General features: G+C 40.5%; 3 long non-coding RNA genes across 4 annotated transcripts; all 3 read right to left on the bottom strand.

Moving 5' to 3' along the window:
- Positions 1 to 82: 82 nt before the first annotated feature.
- Positions 83 to 2,349, bottom strand: LOC138968344 (uncharacterized). The gene is made up of 3 exons (XR_011456145.1): positions 1,986 to 2,349; positions 670 to 844; positions 83 to 231 (listed from the first exon to the last, which is right to left on the bottom strand). It is a non-coding gene; the product is annotated as an uncharacterized lncRNA (long non-coding RNA).
- Positions 2,350 to 5,009: 2,660 nt separating this feature from the next.
- On the bottom strand, positions 5,010 to 8,723 carry LOC138968343 (uncharacterized). The gene is made up of 3 exons (XR_011456144.1): positions 8,548 to 8,723; positions 8,111 to 8,161; positions 5,010 to 5,454 (listed from the first exon to the last, which is right to left on the bottom strand). It is a non-coding gene; the product is annotated as an uncharacterized lncRNA (long non-coding RNA).
- A 3,423-nt stretch (positions 8,724 to 12,146) lies between these two features.
- On the bottom strand, positions 12,147 to 18,559 carry LOC138968342 (uncharacterized). 2 transcript variants are annotated; one of them, XR_011456143.1, is made up of 4 exons: positions 18,039 to 18,559; positions 17,212 to 17,374; positions 16,623 to 16,734; positions 12,147 to 13,392 (listed from the first exon to the last, which is right to left on the bottom strand). It is a non-coding gene; the product is annotated as an uncharacterized lncRNA (long non-coding RNA). The 2 variants fall into 2 exon arrangements; XR_011456142.1 differs by having other exon boundaries at positions 17,212 to 18,559.
- Between the last annotated feature and the right edge of the window lie 1,168 nt (positions 18,560 to 19,727).

Here is a 19,727-nt window from a genome sequence, read left to right as displayed (position 1 = left end):
CATCTTCAAACCATGCAGGAATCTGTTCAACACAGTCACACGATTTGTAAAAGTATATTTCAGCCTTCTGTAGCTCAGGGAGTTTGAACCCCACTCTTCATCCGTTTGGGAAGGTATTTCTGATTGTTTTGACTGCACAGGTTGGTAATGGTACTCTGATGCTTCTGCTGAGAAACCCCACTCGCTAGCGCACCAGCTGCCTGTTATGGGTAAGCGACGTGCCTGTATTTCCTGCAAAGCAAGACAGAATAAAACAGCAGCTTAGTTTGAGCTTTTAAGACATTCGTACAAGAGAAAACGTGTACGTGTTTGTTTGGAGAGGGTGGATAGAATCATAAGACATGCTGTGTCTATGTGACGTAGAGCAGGTTTTCAAATTCATGCTGAAGCACTGTGTGATCGCTATTTTTGTTGGCATATCTTACCTTGATTTCAGATAGACTGGGAACCGAAATGAGGATGTTTACATGAATAAACTATGCTGATATGTATGTGTTTAGAAATAAAGAATAGTTTTAATGATATATTATATGATGGTGTTGTTGTTTTTTTTAACCCAATGTGATATTTTCGTATTTGAAAACAAATTGTACACTCTGTTGTCAATTTTACTTTCAGATAAATAAATCTATCATAATGGAAATCATCTGTTTGTGTTGTGTTACTTACCCATTTTGATCAAGGTTGAGTCGTCCATATTCCTGTGTGTACGCATAGTATGCAGTTTGAAGGTAGTAGATGTCCGAGCAAACATAGGAATATGTGCTGTTAGGCTGTCTATCTCCTCATCCAGGTTTTCCAGATATTTGAATTTCGTTCCCTCTTGGAGTTTCTGCACTGACACCTGATAAGCATAATACACGTATCACTCTGTGATCATGGCAACATGTATCATCTGTATGCCCCGTTCAAAAATTACCTTGAGATTCTAAGGTATACACAGAAATTGCACTGGATCACAAAAACAACACGAACAGTAGTACATGTAATGTATATTCAGTTTAAAAATTCATGCAATGAGAGTCTATAACCCGATTTAACCCCAGGTAGATTCAGGGTCCCACTGACTGAATCTCATATGGTTGTTTTTCGGCACACACCACACATTTTTAATGGGACTGTGAGGTTTTGTTAATACAGTAAAATAATATAGTAGCAACGTACTGTCTGTTCGTGACGTTTGAGAATACCGATCTATGCACTAACGCATTGTCTTTTTGTAGTGTGACTGTCCGATATTGCGTACTCCTAAAAATCAATGATCAAAAAGTTTGAACTGCTGTAATCGTGTTTCAGCATATGTCTGACAGTGCTTATTTGCTTCCAAAACGGCTTGCGATATCACTACTACTAGCCATCAGCGTTTCGCCACTGCTCAGAAAATCTTATGATTTCAGATCTAGTTTGAGATCGGAAATCACGTGTGCTCGTTTAACAAACGAAATTCATTTATTACTTCCCTTTGACCGTTTCGCAAGAAAAATGTCAGGATCACTATTAGTATTAGCACATGAAAGCAGCCCACTGCCATTTCAAAAAGTTTCACTGTTTAATGGTGTCGATGTCATGTAGTGTCTTACTGTCGCAAATAAAAATACCAGGATAATTGCAGTTTTGTCCGCAAGAAACAGGCTTTGCGCACTGTTAACTTGCTGTCTACATGTTTCGTTGTGTGACTGAAGAATTACTCAGAATTCCAAGAGAAAATAAGGATAGCTTAGTCGCGTGTGAACATCACTGTGGAAACATTTATTCTAAACTGGGCAGTTCAAGGACGAAATCCTTGATTAAAGATAGGAAAATAAACAACACCAGATGCCTGAAATAATAGCATAAATCAATTATCTTTACATGCTTACAGATCTGTGGAAGCACATCAACTGATCTGTGAAAAACACACCTGACTTCGATCTAGCATGCAAGAGGTAGCGACTACGGACTAGTAGTAGTAGTGTGTCAACATCACAACAAAGAGAATCACATACCATTTCGTATTGCCGCTTATGCTGGCTCTGTTCCTTGTGGCCTCGCCAGCATTTTGACGACGAAGAGGCTCAAACGGGCACGCTAAAACCTCAGGCTGGCTGAAAACCGGTCCGTATTCCACTTGTCTTCCTCACTGCTTGAGCCGGCCATGTTTGTTGTTCAAGGCTCGTGACGTAGCACACGTATGTGCACAAGGTCATGAGCCAAGACTGCGCGCGCGATGGAACGATTCAGAACAACCAAAAACGAGTCAAAGTATACTTTTTGGATTTCTGTGTTCATTTTTACACACGCATTTGTGGTTGATGAATTAAGAGGGTCAACATATCAAAAGTGACCCTAAACCTTGGACTTTTCCTTTAAAAAGTGACAAAAGTTTCACATTTTCCCGTTGTAACAGCTTCCGATGATATTATATGAAAATTCTGATCCTCTGAGAGGATTCCCCGAAACAAAATCAGTTTGTACGCCTAATTTTAATAGAATTGTCCAAACAGTGTCGCTAATATTGTGCTAAAAGATGAATTCTAGAACAATGTTCACAGACAGACACCACTTGGCAAAAAATTTTTCAGTGCTGGGAGATGAAAAAAAAAACTACCTCGCTACGCCCGCGCTCCGCTTGGATTAATTTTAAGAGAAAGCAGTCATGAACACAAGGAGCTGGGAAAAGTTGCCTCTTACAACAAGCGTGGATAAAGACACATACTTGACACAGGCAAGTACTCTTTTTTTTTTTTCAATCACCACTAGAAGTCCCTGGGCAGCATTTTGCTCTGAAAACTGAATCTCACATACGACAGGTGGATCAATTATTTTAAAAATGTGCCAAATTGCATATCTCCAAGGCCTTAAGACTAAGAGTAGATATTGGGAAGGCCAGTTCAAGAAGGTGTGGGTGGATCAACACATAATTTGCTGGTATACTGGGAACCGTCCCAGAGATAAATAATGTTATATATTATTTGTGGCATAAACTAATAAAGTTAGTCTCTCTCTCTCTCTCTCTCTCTCTCTCTCTCTCTCTCTCTCTCTCTCTCTCTCTCTCTCTCTCTCTCTCTCTCTCTCTCTCTCTCTCTCTCTCTCTCACACACACATACACACACATACTGATGTCATCTGACTTACTTGGTATCACAAAAGGTGCTGCCTTGCCGGTTTTTGCTGAAAAATAACTCCGAGACAATTAGATTCAATGAATACAATGATACAAGTAACCGGCAAGTCATAAATCCAAGAAGGTGTGGGGACCGACACAAAATAGGCTGGTTGTGGGGTCCGTCACAGAGAAATTAGGTCGAAAGTGGGGTCCGACACAGAAAGTGGGGACCGACACAATGAATTATGGGAACCGTCACGCCTACGTCACAAAAGTGTGTGGGGACCGAACACAGCCAATTTCACTGACTACTTTTGTTGTTTTTATTATTACGGCTGTTTGGATGGCCCTACAATCTTGAAACTTGGGCTGTCTGCTACAGACATGTTGAACTTTTTGCTGGACCAACGACAGTTCCAAGCAGGCATTTTTTGGTAGGATATTTCTTGCCGATGCTACGAATTATGCAGTTTTGCAGTAAAGTGGAAGGCATTCTACCTAATAACGGCTAAAATATCAAAAACCTTCAATCCAACAGCACCTAGGCATGTAGTGTAAACACTCACAGATCTAACAAGACCATTCTCAGAGAGCAACATTGCGTAATACTACCATAAATGGATGTTTTGTCCGCGAATTTTGGCGTGTGGGAACCGAGTGGGAACCGAACACAAAGGGTCAGGGCACCGGACACAAAGCGTAGGGGAACCGTCACAGTGTCACCGGTGTGATATTATCTGTTATGGCTTCTCAAATGCCAGAACATACAGACAGACAAAAGTCGCACTTTTATTACAAAACGTGTCGCTACACTGCTACAGTAACATCTCAGAAATTAAATTCACTAGTATTGGGACCTAATGGTATGGGGACGCAATGGCACGTAATTGTATTGGGACCTAATGGCACTGGGACGCAATGGTACTGGGACCCAATGGTATTGGGACGCAATGGTACTGGGACGCAATGGTACTGGGACGTAATGGTACTGGGACGTAATGGTACTGGGACGTAATGGTACTGGGACGTATTGACATGTAGCCCGGCCATCAACATCGAACGCAGAAGAAGAAGAAGAACTAACATCTATATATTTTGTTGATGATGATAATGATGTCGACGATGATCATGATGATGATGATGATGATGATGAGGTTGGTGTGTGTGTGTGTGTGTGTGTGTGTGTGTGTGTGTGTGTGTGTGTGTGTGTGTGTGTGTGAGTGTGTGTGTGTCTGCGTGTGTGTGTGCGTGTGTATGTGTGTGTGCGTGCGTATATTATGTCTGTGTGTGTGTGTGCGCATATGTGTATGTGTGAGTGTGTGTGTGTGTCTGTGTGTGTCTGTGTGTGTGTGTGTGTGTGTGTGTGTGTGTGTGTGTGTGAGTGTGTGTGTTGTATTGAGTGCGAACGTGATTGCAGGCATGCGGCGCGGGTGTGTGTGCGAGTCGACTTCTCTGTTCCTTTGTATTATATTGACATACATGTACATTTCAATGTTCTATCATGCATTATGTATTCGTATAGGTAATGTTGTTATTTCTTATACTGTATGATTGCGATTGACAATTGTCCTTTTATTGTCTTTATTTTTATGTCTTAGTTTAGCAGGGACAGATTGTAAGACTAGGCGTGAGCCTAAAATCTCCATCCTTGAGTAATAAAGTTCGTTCGTACGTTCTCTCTCTCTCTCTCTCTCTCTCTCTCTCTCTCTCTCTCTCTCTCTCTCTCTCTCTCTCTCTCTCTCTCTCTCTCTCTCTCTCTCTCTCTCTCTCTCTCTCTCTCTCTCTCTCTCTCTCTCTCTCTCTCTCTCTCTCTCTCTCTCTCTCTCTCTCAACAATTGATGCGCGGAAGCAAGTAATGCTCAGTCATTATCAAATCGTAATTACTCATCCGTACAGACAATCTCATCACAACTGAGACAATAACTGCCAAGTTACTGTAAGCTTACCGCAAACAGAAAACAAATATTTTATTGAGCATTTCGCTTTAATCCGAGTTCCACCAGGCAAGATATTTTCAATCTTAATTCAAAGTCAAAATAAAAATTTCACAAATTAGTCTAATTTAAACTAAACGATAACATCGGCCGTGATCGACCCCACGTACTCTTTATACATTCTCAACAATTTGACATTTTCCTTTTTTAAAACAACAAAGAAAGAAATATTACTTTCGTAGTGTATTTATTCAAAGTTCAACAGCATGGCACAAGTTACTGATGACGTCACTCGCACTCCAACGACGCAGTGACGCAATTCAGTCACCCAACAGAAGGGGCTTGTATGATGACGTCATTTTCGTCAACCATGATGCGCACTCGGTCATGACGAAAATCTCGCGTCATTGGTTGCCCTGGAGCCACTTTTGACACCTGTCCAAAAGTCACACAAAAATATCATAAATCACATCTGTTTAAAGGGATAATATCTAACACTAAAACTGTCTCAAATCGTCCCAATAGCTATGAACAGTTCCGGTTGGGAGTTGTAATTATGTGACCTCACACCAGGAAACTTTTGAGCGCTGAGTCACTCAAATTGAAAACGGCTGTGTTTTGAGTGGGAATCCTAGACTGTCATTCTCATTGTGACGCCTTTTTGCGCGAGTATTTCATGTGCTATTCCTAGAGATACAGATTTGAAATTGAACCGAAAGCTACAGAGTTCGTTTTGGGAGTTGAATAGATGACAACACACACAAGGAAGGTCTTAGAATAAGTGTATAATAATCTTTTTTTCAAATCTGAATGCTGTGTTTGGCAGTCATTGCAGACCGTGATATTCCCCAACGGGCATTGTGTTTGTTTCTGTTATGCGAAGCGTTTTAGCCCTGTATTGCACGGAAATTGCATGCGTAAGCTACACTGTAGGTTTGACTTCCTCAATCCAACGGTCTGGATCTGCTTTGACGAATGTGTATCTATGAAAACTAAATAAATAATGATGACGACCGGAAGTCCGGACTCCTGACAGTAAAGCTGGGCGAAGCAAACCGCAGCTCTGTGATAACAATTTATTTAATTATTAGGCTTAGTTTTGGAGCAGTTTGGAGCCAATCATTGCATGTGTTTCTAAATTACAGTACAGCGAATGTCCCTTGAACTTGTTAAGGTCTAAATCGTCAGAAAACTTTCCAAAATGGCGCCTGGTAAACTATCTTAATTTTTTTTTTTAAAGGCAATAAATTCTAAACTAGTCTCGAGATATCTTCGTCACCGATTCAATATTGTCGCTGTCGCTCACCTTATTGCCCGTCATAAAATATAACACTTTTTTTTTAAACTATAGGCAGATGTGTTTGGGTTCAGTGGTTTTTTTTTATGAAGTTGTTGATATCAAAACCCGTTCAGTAAGTACAGGGCTTAACGAAAAGACATTTATTCCCATACAGTTTCCAACAAAAAGCTTACTTACGAAGTTACGTCCAAGTGCTAATATCGTTGATCGGATACTGATTCGGAAACAACGCCCAACATTACACATTTTCCCCGGTTCAAAATCGACAAAACTTTAGAACAGCTAAAACTAAACAATTTGTGACGTCACAGAAGAAAACAACAAATTTTCTGTATTTGGATTTTCCGAGATATCTGTGTTTTCCTCTCCACCTCAGACACTACCTCATGTAAAATCAAGCTGATTGCTGGTAGGGGAATGAATTATCTTTCAAGTCCTATAACTGTTTTTAGATTAAGCAGCATCCTCACAAATATCTACACTCTATTACGTGTAATATATAGTACTGCTGCTGGTTTCTGGTTCCGCGAACGGTATTTACATTGCTGTTTTCTCTGCCGCATGCAAGTAGGATTCTAATCACATGTACAAGGCTGAATCTGACGGGGGGGGGGGGGGTGCGGCACACACACTCACCGTGAAACATCCATACACACACACACGCACACACACACGTACACACCCACACACACACACACACAAACACGCAAACGTACACTCACATATACACACCCACACACCCACACACACACACACACACACACACACACACACACACACACACACACACACACACACACACACACACACACACACACACACACACACACACACACACACACACACACACACTGCTTAACCCTTAGACTGCCTGCATGACGAGATATCTCGTCAGCGAAGTTACGTACCCTTCGCTGCAATGCTCGACGAGATATCTCGTCGCTGACTTATACCGATTTTTCATTCGTTCTCATTCAGTTCACTGACAACAAAACTGATCCATTTGGGTACAAAAATATCTCTAGAGTCTATTTATAGGCGGAAACCCCATCTACGTCATACGGGAATCCTTTGTTCGGTCAATTTAGCAAAAATTCTGATTTTGTTCACCTGTGGGTGTCACCCATCTACCAGTGTTGATTTTTTTGATGTGCTGCAAAACTGTAAGTTGACTTTTTTCAAGTGTGTGTAACTGTGGACAGCAACAGGTGAATGAGAGAAAGACTGATTGGCAGTGAACTGTGTCAGTGAGTGGTATGTTTTTTTTCTTTAGCCGAGGTGATTTGACTGTCATAATTGGTCAATTATTTTTATCATTATAAGGTGTCACATTGATCATGTATTCACTTTTGGGTTTTTTGGGTGTTTTACTGAAATGTGTGTGTGATAATGTGTATCATTTTATCATCAACATGGTATCTTTGTGCAAATGAGAAGACCTGTGATCAACATGACTACTTTGAAAATGAGAAAAACAAAACAAAACATTGATTTCAAAGCAGCTGCAAGTCTTGGAATAAAAGCAAAAGTGGAATTCAATGCTTTATTTGTGTTGTTTATTCATTTACCTTTCAGAATATATATACTTTTATTGGTGTTTGTGCAATAACAAAGTCTCCAGAATCTTTTGCAAATGATTACCCATTTTTCGGCAAAACTCCTAGGCAAATAGGGTTTGCCTTTTAAGCTGAAGTCCTAGGCAGCGAAAGGGTTAAATTGTCAATCTACGGGTTCTCTTGTTCAAAACAAATTAAGAAAAAACACAAGACAGAATGAATGGAGTTATGTTACCTGTAGTTCTGGGTTTTCCTTTCTGATGCTTGCAGCAGCTTCTTCGTATGACTGTGAACAGAGGAAGAAACCGTGTACGTGTTTAATATTGTCACAAGGTTGATATAATTTACTTCTCTCTCCCAAGTTAATCTAATCTTGTCGTCTTTGAGAATGTTCACACATACTTACAACCACTCACAAACACACAAACCGCCCTGATATCACCCTTCGTGGTGGACTGGGCGTTAAGCAAACAAACAAACAAACAAACAAACAAACACACAAGCACACAAGCGCACGCACGCTTATACGCACACACACACACACACACAAGCGCGCGCACACACACCTACATACACACGCAAATAAAAAGTTAAAACACACACACACACACACACACACACACACACTCACACATGCACACACACACACAAACACACACAATATCAACTCACTTTTCCTACGAGCTCAGGCCACGTCGTTTTCGCTGATACCTGCACCTGCGCCATTTTTTACAAGCAGATTAATCTCAACAACAATTCCTCAATCGCGTTTACCAATTTGATAGGATTTTAGACACAAGCGCACAGACCTAGGAAGTTCCTCTGGCAGAATGGGTAAAAATGCCCGGCTAAATACCACTCACTGAAAAGTATCCTTGGCACAAAGGGTCAAAAATCCCCCAAAAAAGCCCTTAAAAAAACATGCGCATATTTTTGAAAATACAGTAGAATCCGCTTAATAAGTCCACGTTTAATAAAGCCACCCGCTTTTTAAGGCCAATTTCTGGCTGCACGGATTTTCACCTATGTTTTATGCTTAAAAAAACCCCGCTTTATAAGGCCACCAACCCGCTTAATAAAGCCACTTTTGGGCTCGCGTTAGATGTGAAAAGCAGTAACAGTGAGTCTGTAATCGCTGTCTGATCACTCACAGCTAATCCATGAATGGTTTTCAAAACAACCTGAGACGTTTTGGCCAGCCTCTTGTGAGTTTGAAATCACGTTAATCACGTTAAGTGCAAGTCAGTGGTCGTAAACAACTTCAAACAGAAGTTTTTGTTCATGTGAGTGAATGTTCATGATCGCATTTCTGTCACTGCCAACAATTCTTGGATAGAAAGGGGTTTAGTTTGAAATCCGGACACAAGCAACCATGGCCACCAAACGCAAGAGGACAGACATGACAACTGTGGAAAAGATGGCAATCCTAGAGAAGTTCAGCCTCTCCAGCAGTTGTCCATGGACAGATTCCTTGGAAAAGACTGATGATGACGTCTCCATGACCATACCGTATCAGATACATGTATTTTCTTCTCGGATTTCAGCGCTTTGCTTTATTTGCTTATTTGTATTAAATCCTCTTGGATTTGAGTGCTTTTTCGCTTTATTTGCTTTATTTGCTCTGTTTGCCTGAGATCCTTTTAATAAGTCCACCCGCTTAATAAAGCCACCTTTGTCCTGCACGGAGGTGGGCTTATTAAGCGGATTCTACTGTATGCCCATACTTTTGAAAATAAGCCCTTATTTCTATTATTTTAGAAATAAGGCCTTAAATATTTACAGCCATAAGGAAATAAGGGCATAATGAAATAAGGCCTTATTTCTGTTATGACCTTAAAAAAATAAGCCCTTAAAAAAATATGCCCATGAAAAAATAAGCCCTTAAAAAAAGATATGCCCATATTTTTCTGCGCATCGATACTGCGCATCCGGACATTCGAAAGCGCGCACAAACTCGCCTCTCGTTCAAACAATCCGTCACAACATCGAGCGGATACAGCATGGCTTCACGCATTCGAAAGCGCGCACAAACTCGCCAAAACCCCAATTCTCTCGCACTTTGCAATTTCAGCACAAATTCTTCTCAAAAATTCATCACGATCTCTGAACCCCCCATTCGCCATGTTTCTTATGAGATCTCTGCGCCCATGAGCGGCGCAGCCGAATTCTATTCAGCTTCATGATTGGCCCTCAAAAAAATAAGGCCTTATTTTTTTATGCCCTTATTTTTTTATGCCCATATTTTTTATGCCCTTATTTTTATTAAGGTCTTACAGAAATAAGGCCTTATTTCTCGTAAGGCCTTATTTGTCGTAAGGCCTTATTTTCAAATACAGGCTTATTTTTTTATGCCCATATTATTTTAAGGGCTTAAAGATTTAAGGCCTTGATAATGGAAAATAAGGCCTTATTTTAGAAATAAGGGCTTATTTTCAAAAATATGGGCATATTTTCAAAAATAAGGCCTTATTTTTTTAAGGGCTTATTTTTTTGATTTTTGACCCTTTGTGCCAAGGATAGAAAAGAGAAATATCAAACTGAATGCATATATCGCAGCAGTTGCAATACAGTGAAAACCAGCCAAACTTTCCTTTTCGCAGCGTTAAAAGTTGAAGTCGGTCCGGATGTTCAGAAAGGAGCAAGTGGCGCTTTCGTTAAGACACATTTTTTAGCACAGTAACTCCATAGAGAATTTGTCTAATTCTGTTTGCAGAAAATCCTGGTTAAGTTTCTTTTTTAATGCGCCTGTGGTTGATTGGGGCTTACATGCTTGGGCAAGTGAACAATCATACACAAATAAACGCAAAGAGTGTGCGAAGGCACCTATGTACACACAGACACAGACAGTCGACACACATACACTGATACGCACACAAGCACGAACACACTGACACACACGCACACGCACACACACACATACACACACGCGCGCGCACACACACACACACACACACACACACACACACAAAACACGGACACGCTTTCACCTGTCCTGAGAAGTACCATGGTGGCAGATTTATTGCATCAATTTCCTCTGCATGGAACCTCTTGACTAGACCCTTGAAGGCACATAACTCTTCTTGTATGATCTAGAGACTGCAAAATGAAACTTCCCTTCGGACTCTGTTGATTGTTTTTACATCAGTCAACCTGAATAGCAAAACCATGAATTGAAAAAAAACAAGGTCGTTGTAATTGGAGCGAAATCGAAAAAATTAGAACGCCGCAACAGCGCTGCCGCGGGGTATAAAACTGACACGACTATTGAGTATATGTGAACAGCTCAGATCATGGGTAATGTTAACACCTTCACATTTAAATGCTTATTTTATAGCCATCCATTGAATTGAGAAGAAAACAAAGCATACTAAACTGCTAAGCATGAATCAAACAATAAGAAAATAAAAAGAACCAACAGCATCGTTTTTTTATGTGTGGGTAGTAAACACGTTTTATTTACAAAACACGGCGGAAAATGGCGACACATTTGTTGCACAGCGTCAGGTCACTTTCTTCAACCAAGGCCAGTGCTTTCATACATGACAAAGGAAAGCAAATATATGGCCTGAATAATAAAGTTATAGTGTTCCTTTGCGTGTCTGAGTGATAAACTGTTTTAACCAACTATCTTCTGAAACGTAATTGCACTCAGCAGATTTGTCTTCCGCTCATAACTTTCGTGTCACACGGTCTTTGCGACAAACAGATAGATCGCATTCTCGCAGAAAATCATTGACAACACAGACCAGTCATTTTTAGCATTGCATTTGGGAAGGGCTACTATTATAGTGTGTTTTAAGAAAGAAAAACATTATAGTATCGGCAGAACACGACCAAATGAGTTTTTGTGTCACAACGTTATGGGCGTGAGATTTGTTAAACTTTTTGTTCTCACACTGTTGCAAAATCATTGACAACACAGACAAGTCAGTTTTAGCATAGACATTGGGAAGGGCTACTATTATAGTGTGTTTTAGGAAAGAAAAACATTATAGTATCGGCAGAACACGACCAAATAAGTTGCGTTATGGGCGTGAGATTGTTTTTTTTCACACTGCAGATCATAATATACTGAGTGGATCTTTATGAAATTTGATATGGATATTTTTGATTGGATTTTCTCATAGAAGGTTTTTTCCGTTTATTGATAGGACAGTTTGATGACGTCATATTTTATCGTTTGCCAAAAGGTCGAGGCAGCACTTTCACAGTTACAGTTTTTCATCAATTTGATCGAATTTCTTATCACATAATCTCAGATCTTGGCCGGATTATGGGATTGCATTTCAGCTTGGTCACTTAAAGTTTTGTTATTGAAATGTTTGTTCGAAATATGTCATTTTTTTACATTTTTAAAAACTAATATTTGAAACAGAAAATTTATATTGGTGTATTCCCTATTGCGTCCTGTATCTAAAACTATATAGTTTTGTTGTTTTGTATTGATAATTATGCTTAAAAATGAAGAAAACCGATAAATAACCACTATCTTTATTTATGAAAAAAGACACTTAAAAACAACTTCTATCTATTCCTTATCATTTTCTGATTCCAAATATATATAGTTTCATGGTGTTTGACGTTGAAAATATGCTCAAACTTAACAAACTCGGATCGTTGAATGGAAATTATACTTCCAAGCTCCAAAAGCACGTCATTTCAAGTGTGGAACACGCTCATGACGTCATACTGAAAGGTGATGAATTATGGCTTCACCTTGCGATGTTTCATTTCAAACATGGTAACATTTTTAAAGGGGTTTCTTTCTCAGATTTGTGTTTGCCCTCTGTCTGTCTCTCTATGTCTCCGTCTGTCTGACTGATTCAATTAAATGTGTAATTACTTAGTTTTGCAAAAGTCAAACTAAGTATGATATACCTAATTGATTCAGGTCTCTAAATTCTTATTGTAAAATTGTGAGTTTTATTCAAAACAAATTTAATTGGTGTTTTAAACTCAATAATGGGGCATGCTGTGATGAGTAGAAGAATGTGTGTTTACGAGCAGAAAAAAGCGCATCAAAGTCAAGAATCGTGTTTTTCTTTTTCTATTTTCACCTTGTAGTTTCATACAGACACTAAGCAACAGTGTAGTACCACTTCCAGTGCAATATCTTGTACTTTAATTTTGACCATCTGTGTAACACTTTATTGACCCATGATCTGAGCTGTTCACATATATAATAGTGAAAAACTTTGGTGCAGTCAATTTCATTCTGTGAGTTCGACGGGGTGACTAAATGTAATGAATATCGCTTCACGCGACTATGTTTCTATGTAAAAATGTCGATGCGCTGATAAGTTGCCATAGCAGTGTCCGTTACGACAAAATCCTCTTCCGCCGGAAACATGTGTAACCAGCACTTCCCGTCTTTGTAACCAATCACTGCGCAGTCCCAAATGACGTCACAAGAGCGCGTGCATTGTAGCAGGGTCAAGGCCGTGTCAGAGATCACTTCCTGTCCCGCAGTGACGTTTCTGAACACAAACCCGGGACGTCGCAGTTTGAACGTCGGTGCTGTGTTGAGAGAAAAACGAAAAGAGTTAAAGGGAAAGCAAAATGACCCCACGCAGACAAACAATATATCCTACAGTCAGTCTACGAATGAGAGACCCAATGATGAGGACTAATTCACTCAATATCACGTTAACTAACCAACAGAATAACTAACTAACTAACTGAATGACTGACTGAATCAATGACTTACTGATTAACATACCCCTCAGTGCCTATCTATTTTATGCAGGCCCTATTTCGATTGCAATATAAAAAGCTATAGCGGATGACACAAACAAACTTAGATATAACAGATGAGAGACAGATAAACAGATAGGCAGAAAAAGAAAATAGACGGGCAGAACTGGAGAGAGAGAGAGAGAGAGAGAGACAGAGACAGAGACAGAGACAGAGAGAGAGAGAGAGAGAGAGAGACAGAGACAGAGACAAAGACAGAGACAGAGACAGAGACAGACAGAGAGAAACAGAGAAAGAGACAGAGAGATCCTTCCACTGCACCTGAAAGTTTACCTGCAAAGGTCTGACGGAAGCGTGGGAGAGAGACGGACAAAGACAGACAGACAGACAGACAGACAGACAGACAGACTGGCAGCCGGGCAGATAGACTGACCCGGGCGAGAGGCAGAGAGCGGCAGCCAGACAGGAAAACTGAGAGACAACGACGGATAGACAAACATGCAGACGGTTATCCAGACAGACAGACAGACAGACAGACTGTGTGTGTGTGTGTGTGTGTGTGTGTGTGTGTGTTTGTGTGTGTGTGTGTGTGTGTGTGTGTGTGTGTGTGTGTGTGTGTGTGTGTGTGTGTGCGTGTGTGTGTTTCACGGTGAGTGCGTATTTGCGGGCGGGTATGAAATAATTTTCCTTCCCAAAATTAATTAGCTTCAAGAAAAAAAAAACAGACAGCCCAGCGCATGGCTGTATTTAATGTTTGGGTGGGAGGAGGGGCTTGCACAAACAAACAAAGCTCGCCGCGTAGCCTAATCCTTACCCTTCAGTGTAGGGGAAAGCCGCTAAACCTGGAACAGTAAAGGAGAAACAGCCGTACCAGACCAAAAAAATGGATATTGCAAAGCGTTCTTCATATTGTTACATACTAGACTCTATCAGTAAATAAACGAACCACAAAAAATAAAATAAAAGTCACGCAACTCATCAGACTGATCATAATAAAAAATGTCTGCATTTGTTCCAGGTTGGACGCATGGGTGTGTAAAGTGGAACACTGTGTTGTCAAACTCGGAACACATACAAACACACCATGACTCTCTTTCTAGCTCTGTCTGTGTCTCACACACACACATATACACCCACACACTCTCATTCACACACAAACAAGCACACTTTGCCACACACACAAGATAAATAAATACGTCATAACATTTTGATTAAGCCAATTTATGTAAATGTCTTTTTTTCAACATCATATTTTGATTTTTACCAAGGAAATAACAAATCGGATAACAATTTAAGCCTTAAATGTAAAACAAAAAGATAAATAAGGGCTAGGTCTAAAAAGGACTGAAAAACAAAACCTTAAAAAAAAGGGGGAAAAAATAGGCAAAAAACCGATTTTGCAGACAATGTTCTTTTGTCTTCTACTGTCAGCGCAGTCATCGTGTGATTACTGTGTGCACTTCTGACACTATAACATATCCTCAGGGGAGTTGGTGCCACACATGAAGCAGGACCACGAAATTTTGCACCTTCATTTGTACCCCTCTTCTGCTGACAAATAGATATAAAAGGGCTACCTGCCCAATTGACTAAATGTAAAAATTATTACGCATAAAGTCTCAAAGCAAATAACTAAGAACAGATTTAAGAACTGATTTTGCAGACACACAGAAATTGCTAAGTACAGATTTCGAAGTCTTTTTGTCCGCTGCTGTCAGCGCAGTCCTCGTGTGCCCACTGTGTGCACCTCTGGCACTGTATCATGTTCTCAGGGGAGTTGGTGCCACACATGAAGCAGTACCAAGTGCTTTCCCCCGGGATAGAACGCATCGTCGAGAATGTTCTCCTTTTCCCCCTCTGATCAGAAGATATTCCCCTCTTGTTTCTCTGAGCAGACGATTTTGTAGCTTCATTCTTTCCTCTTTTCTGTTGACCTGCATGCCTTTTTGCAAGTGAAATCTCCAGCTTTTGCTTGTAAGGAGAAGATTGTTTTTTTCGTGATGATCTCTTCGACGAGCTTGTGGTTGTGCGTTGCAGGACATCGGCAGCAGGTAAGCTTACATTTGCTGCTGACACCAAGCAATCATAATGACCATAATCTCCATGTACAGTGTACAAAACAACGATGGGGGTGACGTTGGCAAATTTATTTCAGCTTCAAGAATGCTATTGATTAGTTCTTGTTCTATCTCTGGTGTTAACGTAGAAGGTCTTCCTGTGAACTTTACTTCTTCTTTTGCAAATTTGTTTGTTTCCTTCTAAATGACTTTTAAGAGTTGTGACAGTAACACCATATGCTCTTGATGCGCAACGCAAACCCATATCTCCGTTTTTCACTGCCGACAAAGCGCAGCCCATTTCTTCTGGTAACCACCGCCGTTCGGGTCTCATAATACTGTCAAACAAATCAATCAATCATTCAATAAAACTTATAGAAAGGAAAAACACAACAAAACTGAAAAGAGAATTGAATACGTGAATAAAACAGCAGTGTTCTGTTTATTGTTTGATGAGGGTAAGATGGAACAGAATGCGGCAAAGCTGGAACACTGTTCCATGTTTGCCTCTTATGTGTTCCATCATTGCCGCATGGCACCTGCATGGATTTCGCGTTTTTCTGTTGGATACACGTGACGTTTCAAATCTTTTTTTCCGTTCAAGTTATTGCAAATCTATGAAGGTTTATCACAGCAATCAACATTTTACGTGAACGTATGTAGATGAAGAGTAATAATACGAATTGTAAACGGTAAAACTAAGAAGAGGAAGGAAGAAAAGTTTAAAAAACGTACCATTTTTTTGTTTTGCCGCGGTAGTCATTTTTTTTTTGCTGGAATAATATCAAGGAATGTCACTGGACATTTCTGCAAAACAATTATTCATGAATTGTTCCCCGTTGATCGCATATTGAGGTGTTCCAAGTTGGCCGACTGTTCCGGGATTGGCGACTTTCCCTTAAGTCTCACAGAGGCGAGCCATCTGGGATCTGCACTGGGTGTCATCTAGATAACCAGTCTGATCCAACAGTCGCGTGCACAACTGGTCCCACTCACTGCCCACGACCGGTCTGCTCGTGAAAGCCTTCTCTTGGAGAACTTGACCATTGGTCCACTTGTCCGGAGCCCCGTGTTTTGCCCGGCTCGCACCGTCCTCGCACGAACTGACCTGAAATTGAAATTGAAATACAGATAGACAGCCTACGTTCATCGACGATTTTGAGAACATTGCATTGTTTGTACCATCATTGTTTGTACCATCATTGTTTGTACCATCATTGTTTGTACCATAAGTGTTTGTACCATCATTGTTTGTACCATAAGTGTTTGACTGTGTCTACTTAAAGACCACTTGGTCGACGTAGTGTAAATGTAACGTTTTGTTTTGTTTTGTTTTGTTTTGTTTTGTTTTGTCAATAATTAAACGTTCCGATAACCTATAATTCTTGGGTGGTGTTTTTTTGTTTTTGTTTTTTACTTTAAATTGATTCAAGGGTGATGACATCTGTGGCCATGATGAAAGGGGTTGTCAGTTTTGTTAATTGACAGACTGACAGACGGATGGATGGAGGGAGAGATGGATGGATGGATGGTTTGATGCATTGATTGACTGACTCATTCATTAATTCATCCATTCATTACTCACGATCTGGGGAAAGTGTTATCCACGAAGTCCATAAGCTGCTGGTTCTCTACGCTGGCCAGCCGCTGACCACGACTCTCGCAATCCAGACTGGACTCTGCCCAGTTCTTCTGGTCACTAAAGTACTGGTAGCAACGTCGCGGGGCGAACGGTACCCTCACACATTCTGAACATTCACAAGATAAACAATACAGTGGAACACCTCTTTCACGCCTCCCAATGTGAGACTTTTTGAAGATCTTGATTTTTCACATTTTATATTCATTACTTCTTTAAATTTAGCCCCAATTAAAGACTCCCTCCTTTTTAAGACTCCCTCCTTTTTAAGACTCCCTCCTTTTTAAGACTCCCTCCTTTTTAAGACTCCCTCCTTTTTAAGACCTGATTTTCTCAGATTTGTGAAGGTCTTAAAAGGTGTGTCCCACTGTACAAGTTAGAGAACGGTTCCTTGGTGAAACTTGAGTCTGTGTGTGAAATGTGTGAAACAGTTAACTACACACTAGTTAACCATTCAAATTAAGAAAAAGTTAACAGCGAAGGAAGAAGAGACTGCACGTGAGAAGAACTAAACCAAGATAATAAAACAAATGTACTGACCAGAAGAACTAAACCAAGATAATAAAACAAATGTACTGACCAGAAGAAAAAACCCGTATCGGTTTCGACGGAAGACTTAATCAGCAATACAAATGGTAAACTGACGTTAAAGGAAGAGTAGTTGACAGAAAGAGAGAAAAACAACAAAGCCAATCAGTATTGAAGAGGACAGACAGAACCTAACGTTACAAAGACAAATGTAAGCGATCGAGGAAGACAAGTGGAATACGGACCGGTTTTCAGCCAGCCTGAGGTTTTACCGTGCCCGTTTGAGCCTCTTCGTCGTCAAAATGCTTGCGAGGCCACAAGGAACTGCTTGAAACAGAGCCAGCATAAGCAACAATACGAAATGGTATATGATTCTCTTTGTTGTGATGTTGACACACTAGTCCGTAGTCGCATAGACCTAGATATTGAATACTAGATGAATACCCGCTTCGCCGAGTACCCGGCTTCGCCGGGAAGAAGTAGAGCCGAATACCCGGCTTCGCCGGCGCATTGTACGCGATTGACGCCACACGAAGGAAGGGAGATAAACGCGCAAAACACTGGAGAAGATAAGGAAGAGTTACTGGGAATGGATGTACAGAAAAACCAAAATCGGTTGAGCGCTGCGCGCTGAGAGCACGTGTTGAAAATTGTCATCGACCAGATTGTGTCCGGGGTCTACCTGAATATGCCCACCAAATTTGAAGCAGATCCATCGAGAACTTTGACCGTGCATCGCGAAGTGACACAGACAGACAGACACACACACACACACACACACACACACACACACACACACACACACACACACACACACACACACACACACACACACACACACACATGCCGTATATAGATATGAGCCTGTGCCAAAACGTGGTCTGCCGAAAGAGCCGACATGTTCATGCATTACTGTTCATCAACCGCACTTTCAATCGCAAAAAGCACTGAACAGTTTGAAAGCATGTATGTTAAAGACATAGCAAAGACAGTTTCAGAAGCTTGCATGCATTACACCTACATGAAAAAAATAAAAATGTTAGCCGAAGCGAGCAAATCCGGCGACTTAAAAGTGGGACATTCCGTACATGGTGTTTTGTTCGTCCGCGGCCCAGAAATCTCCGTCGGCAAGTTAGAAACAGTGCCCATAATATTGATAAATATACCCTAAATTACCACGAAAAGATGATGTCTACGAAAAAAAAGATGTTTATTGGCAAAATATTTGACGTCAAAAACGTCCATAGCGATCGTAACTCCCTGTGTCTCCAGCGAACTCACGATACGTCCCTGGATTTTCGAATCTACGAACGTCATTATCGCAACCGAAAGTTGTAAGCAGCAGTAAATAAAAAAGTTTTATTTGATTTGCAAACAATTGATTTAAAATAAAAGTATTTTAAGTAGTTTTGAGAAGTTTTTAGGTTGAATGCAATTTTCATGTCTTTTTGTTACGATCGCTCAATATTCAATTCAATAACTTATTTTAAATGACCGCGGAAGTATCGGGGCTGCTGTTATAAATAGCAAAAACGTTACACGCACGCAGTTGGACTCCATTTTGCTACACGGATGGCCGACTTTCGCAGGGAAGGTAAGTTTTCGTTTCATGTCTCCTGTTTGATGAGCGTTACGATCGACATAAAGTTACGATCGACTCAAAATTCTTCAAGTTTTTTACTTATTCGCTGTGTTATAGCTAGTAGCAAAGAATATGTTCTGGGTGATTCTTCCTTTCATATTTTAAGCATTTGTCTGGACTGAAAAAGTTCGTTGAAGCACGCTGGTTGTTTTTTTGTTGAATTAAGACACAGGGACAGTTTGGGTCTTCGTTACGATCGGTCCATATTCTGTGATGTCTTTGTTACGATCGACTGAACATTTTCACGGCTAGCAATAGCAACAGCAAACAATGGTTCCGCTTGGATTAGCAA

Source organism: Littorina saxatilis, linkage group LG6 (genome assembly GCF_037325665.1).
Source record: "Littorina saxatilis isolate snail1 linkage group LG6, US_GU_Lsax_2.0, whole genome shotgun sequence".
Lineage (NCBI taxonomy): Eukaryota > Metazoa > Mollusca > Gastropoda > Littorinimorpha > Littorinidae > Littorina > Littorina saxatilis.
The sequence above is the reverse complement of the archived record's forward strand: the minus strand, read 5'-3'. Positions and strand labels throughout refer to the sequence as shown.